At 47.7% G+C, this 5,706-nt stretch overlaps 1 pseudogene; it reads right to left on the bottom strand.

The window, feature by feature from the left end:
* Positions 1 to 2,550: 2,550 nt before the first annotated feature.
* LOC142266687 (U2 spliceosomal RNA) lies at positions 2,551 to 2,757 on the bottom strand (annotated as a pseudogene).
* Between the last annotated feature and the right edge of the window lie 2,949 nt (positions 2,758 to 5,706).

The raw sequence follows: 5,706 nt of genomic DNA, 5'->3' as shown, positions 1-5,706 counted from the left end.
GAAATGATGGAAACGGTTAACCGCGAGCCAGTGCCCAGGGATGTACCTGTACCCAGCTCCCCTACGCCTCCGCCTGCCCCACATGATAGCAGGGAGGAGGAACTGACTGTTCCCTCTGCCCCACTGCCTGTCACCACTGACACCGGACCCCGAAGGTCCACTCGCCCCAACCTAGGTAGACCCCCACTTAGGTACAGGGAAACTACTCTTTAAAAGGGGGGGGCTTTATGTGTTGAGTGTACCAGTTTGAAAGTTTTAAATGATAAGTAAAGATGATCAACCAAAGAAGTTTACCTGATTGAACCGTGATTAAACCGGCCGTTGCCGGCAACTGTTGTCCCCGTAGGGACTGTGCAACCATTGCGTAAGGAACTGCTTACGGACAAGCCCGAGAACTTGCAGGGCAACCACAAACTTAGTGCAATGTAAATAAAAATGTTTGTTGGCTTGACACCGTTACCGCCTCCGGAGAGGCTGATTTGGGAGGATGGGCCTGGAGGAAAGGGATGGCCTAGGCCCGCCACTACCGTAACCGGTGGCGATCCTCCGGGGGTTCAGGGGTCCCCTTGGACGTGGGCCCCCTGAAAGAGACAGAACCCGCTCGGGCAACTTGGTGCTGGACTGGGGTCAAGGGGTGCTGCCCGCTTCTTAGGGGCAGCATCAGGGCCAGGTTGTTTGGGTGGGAGAAGAGCGGAAGCTGTACCGTTGTAAAATGTTTATGATGCTTTTACATGTTTTACCGTTTTATTCTTTTTCAGTTGTGAAAATAAAACCGGTGATGGACGGGCAGCCCGCGGACGGTCTGCATTTTACTATAGGGGAATGTGGCGCCCTGGACAAGCCAGGTCGTCACAGGTACTACACCAACACACTCTACACTCCGGCTAGGCACACCGAAGCTAAACACAAATCCTAGTTGCCTTCCTCCAGGGGCTGATGTCCACACCAGGGGGTGGGCCAGGCGGTTGATCCCACCCACCGAGGAGTTCACAGTCCTGGAGGCGGGAAAAGGAGTCAGATTAGAGATCAGTTTTGGAGTTAGAGAAGTGAAGAGGAGAGGAGACTGACCGTGTCCGGGTGTGTGGCCCGGGCACTCAGCAAGGTTGGCAGACGGTGGTGACCTTCTGCAGGAGAGGCTGATTGGAGTGAACCGTACGGACCGGGGATGGGCGGTGGCCCGCCGGTACCAGATCTGGGAGTGAAGAGAAGCCAGCACCATCCGGCAGGGCCTACGGACCCCGACCAGGCTAGGAGTCGCCGTAAAACCGGTCAAATCCGTTAGCGACAGGAACCTCCAGGGTTTCCCAGCAGTCAAGACCCGATTGAAGGCAACAGCTCACACCGTAGAGGGAAGCACAGTCACCGCCAAGGCTACAGTTCCCAGGGCCAGAGCCTGCGGGCAAAAGGGGCTCCCTCAGCATCCATCCAAGCTGGGGAGCGGGTTACCGGTGGGAAGCCCGCTAGATTTTGGGGGAATAAAAGGGGTCCAACACCACATCCCCACAGGTGCACACCCACCCATCAAAGAGAGCTATAAGCCAATACCACCTTCACATTGCCAGTGTACCAAGGACATGTTGAGCAACATGAAGGCGGCTGGGGTTATCCGTGACAGTTGTAGCCTTTGGGCAGCTCTGTTGATCCTGTTAAAAAAGAAGGACGGCACCACTCCCCGTATTGAGGAATCGCTAGCTGCATTGAGAACTGCAAATTATTTTTCTACCCTTGATCTCACTAGTCACTATTGGCAAGTGTCCGTTGCTGAGGCAGACCGGGAGAAGACCGCCTTCGCCACCCCTATGGGTCTCTGCGAGTTCAAAAGCATGCCCTTCGAGCTGTGCAATGCGCCAGGAACCTTCCAGAGGCTGATGGAATGCTGCTTGGGACAAGATTTTAGGGTGTATAAAAAGGGAGATTAGATCCCGTGATCCCAACGTATTGTTACACCTCTATAAATCACTTGTAAGGCTACATCTGGAATATGGGAACCAGTTTTGGGCTCCACATTTTAAAAAGGACATTCAGAAGTTAGAGTCAGTTCAAAGGTGGGCAACTAGACTACTACAAGGAATGGAAGGCCTCCCATATGATGACAAGTTGAAAAAGTTATTAAGTGATTATTGGCTGCAATGGGGCTTTCTGGCTGGTGCCAGCCTCTCTTCTTAGCACACAGGAACCACAATCCCTACACCATGCTTCAATGGATTCTCTCATCCCAGCCCAGTAAAACTACATATTTTACACAGTCATAAGCAGCCAAAAGGGATCTATTCTATTCAATTGCAAATGATCTAGATAAGACTGAGAATAAGATACTGCACGGGACATAGCAGAGTTGGTCAAGTTGAGTGGAGATGAGTTTGCTATTTGGCACAGCTTTTTGCATCAATAAAGCAAGTAAAAGGTGTGAAAGATAAAAAAAAGGGTGAAAGTGTGAAAAGTGAATTGGCCAAATTGAGGTGCATATAAAGTTTTTGCTTTCTTTCAATTCACTAATGGGGCTCATTTGAATCAGGTGAATTGAGTTCTGCTTTTGGAAACTGGGTTAAGAAGGGGTGCACCGGTCCTGGAGGTACTGCAATACCAGGTCAATGCGTGCAGTGGACAGAGCAAGATTTTTTCCATCTCCTTGTTCTAAAAATCCATTTAATATATGGTCCCCAGAGAGGGGACGTATCAGATATTAAACTGATAAGAACAGATTTAATTTTTTTTTTTTTCTGTTTATCAGTAGGACTTCAAAATAACAAAGGTGATCGCCTCCTGTTGCCTGGGAACCGTCCAGGCACAAGAGGGCTATGTGTCACCAGAAGGCGCACACACTTCCTCAAGGCCGGCAGACGTGCAATCCCAGGCACCTTCCAGTACCGACCAAGGTAGCGTCCTCCGAAACTACACTTGATCTTAGCCAAAAGGCCGAGAAGCTATAACCCGAATTGGTTACGGCCTTGAGTGGCACCCTGGCCTATACCGGACACATCTTAGGGAGAGGGAGACAAACCCACGCCTACAGAAGACATTTTGTCACCCAAGCCAACCCTTGAAAAGGCTGTTTTGCAGAGCAAAAACAAGAAGAATGGTGCTTTTTGCAGCCGCCGCCCACTGCAATAAATCTGAATAACTCCTCCTTTTGGACACAAGCACCTCCCCTCCCCCTTGCAGTCTTTCCAATTCATGATACAAAAAGACGGACGGACAGGACAGGACAGGACAGGCTGCCTGACTTTCCGTCACTGCCACCCTTTGCCATCCTTGCCCGTAGAAAGCCCTTTCATCATCCCCAAACCCTAATCTTTTCCCTTCCCTTCCCAGATGCGTCTCACTCCCTTTCATTAGGAAGTGAGCGCAGCCTTTTCTCCGTTCTGCACATGCGCGACGTTAAACACAAATGCGCAGGCGTGCGTTCCATTACCCTCACTGCATTCCACTCCCATACAGGAAGTGGGCGCAGCTATTACTACGGTCGCACATAAAAGAACCCACGGCCACCACTGCACATAGCTGACTCCACCACAGGACACCCACTTCTACACCAACGCAGGTAAGACAGGATCGGCACCTCTATGCTCCCGTTACAATCAGGCTCAGTCACCATGTGATAACGCTCTCAACTCTTTAGTTGCAGGCTCCCCTTGCTTCACCTCCACTGGCTGTGCTGCCATTTCCTCTCCCACCTGGAAGGTATACTTTATTCCACTATTTTCCTGTTTCTCTCTTCCCCCTTTTCCCATAACCTACTTTTATCTGCATTTGTGGGGTATTTATATGCTATTTACATCATAGTTTTATTCATTAATATGGAAGGGAAGAGTGCCCATGAGAGTGTTGAACTGCGGAGAGCAAAAGATTAAGCTGCTCCGATTTGCCACCATTGATAAGCTGTTCTCAGTAGATACACATGCTATCCAAACAGCAGCATCCACCATTGCTTCAGCCCACCCATTCAGTGACAGCTCACCAAGTCAGCCAGAGGAGTGGTGTAAGGAATTACACGTAGGCACTGACTCCACACCTTCACATCACAAGAAGGGGGTCTATAGGCTAGTGCAAGAATACGAGCAAGTCTTCAGCAAACATCCGCTAGACTTTTGAAAAATAAAAGGGGTCAAACACTACATCCCCACAAGTGCACACCCACCCATCAAAGAGAGATATAAGCCAAATCTACCTGCACATTACCAGTGTACCAAGGACATGTTGAGCAACATGAAGGAGGCTGGGGTTATCCGTGACAGTTGTAGCCTCTGGGCAGCTCCGTTGGTCCTGTTAAAGAAGAAGGACAGCACCACTCCCCTGTATTGAGGAATAGCTAGCTGCATTGACAACTGCAAATTATTTTTCTACCCTTGATCTCACTAGTCACTATTGGCAAGTGTCCGTTGCTGAGGCAGACCGGGAGAAGACCGCCTTTGCCACCCCGATGGGTCTCTGCGAGTTCAAAAGCATGCCCTTCGAGCTGTGCAATTTGCCAGGAACCTTCAAGAGGCTGATGGAATGCTGCTTGGGACACCGAAATTTTGAAACGGTACTGCTATACCTTTATGATGTTATTGTTTATTCTAACGCAAACAAGATTTTAGGGTGTATAAAAAGGGAGATTAGATCCGATGATCCCAACGTATTGTTACCCCTCTATAAATCACTTGTAAGGCCACATCTGGAATATGGGGTAAAGTCCTGAGCAGGTTGATAACCATTGGTTTGAGCATGGTAGGGTGTAATACGCATCTTCCTGCATCGGTAAAAGCTGCAGAAGTCCTTGAAGATTTCCGCTTCAAAGGCAGTGCCTTGATCTGTGAGGACTCTCTCTGAGTAGCCATGAGGTCTGCATAAGTGTGCTTGGAAGACCTTCGCTGCAGTATGGGCCATTAGATCTTTGACTTGTACCACAACCATAAATCTCGAGTAGTTGTCTACCATCGTAAGTGCATACGTGAGCTCACCTCGATATTCTGCAACAAAACTCCCTTTTTCGATTTCAGTTTCAGCAAACACTCCTCTTCCTGTAGAAAATATTTATCATTACCTAAGACAGTCATTCTAATGCATGACAATATTAAGGCAATTTAGTTAAAACTTGTTTTAACTCACCTTTAAGGGGATTGATGTATTTCATGGTCAATCCAGGTTTGTCAGTGATGGCACTGACATAATGTATGGCGTCTTTTTCGGGCGTTATCCTTTGCCTTTTCATTGTGAAAATCCAGTTGCCTATATCAAAGCAAATTCTACTACTTGTAAAGTATGCAGAAAATGAAATGTAGAACATATAACATCAACTGCTTAGGAACGCATCATAGGTTAGTACTTAAAAGGATATTGTCATGTTCTAGTCATAATGCAAGCTGGACATTTTTCATGTTACCCTGTAATCGCCGGCCTGTTCTAATGCTCACAAGCCAAGATATAGGCTCAGCTGCTAAGGCTTCCCTCTGCCTTCTGAATGAAAATTGAATATGTCTGGCTCACTGTGTATATAGCAGGTGCTCAGAAAAAATAAGAGTCAATTCAATAGAAATAGCTCTGGCACACTATAGTGATCAATAACGTAAGAAAAGAACTCTTAGAATGCTGAAAATTCTTTATTTGTGCAAAAGGATAATTCATCCAACGTTTCGAGCTTGTTTTTAGGTCTTTATCAAGGATAAAGTTATCTAAGATCATAAAGGGTTACAAAACCATATAAACACGTAATTAGTACATAGT

This window comes from Anomaloglossus baeobatrachus, unplaced genomic scaffold (genome assembly GCF_048569485.1).
Source record: "Anomaloglossus baeobatrachus isolate aAnoBae1 unplaced genomic scaffold, aAnoBae1.hap1 Scaffold_29, whole genome shotgun sequence".
NCBI lineage: Eukaryota > Metazoa > Chordata > Amphibia > Anura > Aromobatidae > Anomaloglossus > Anomaloglossus baeobatrachus.
The sequence above is the reverse complement of the archived record's forward strand: the minus strand, read 5'-3'. Positions and strand labels throughout refer to the sequence as shown.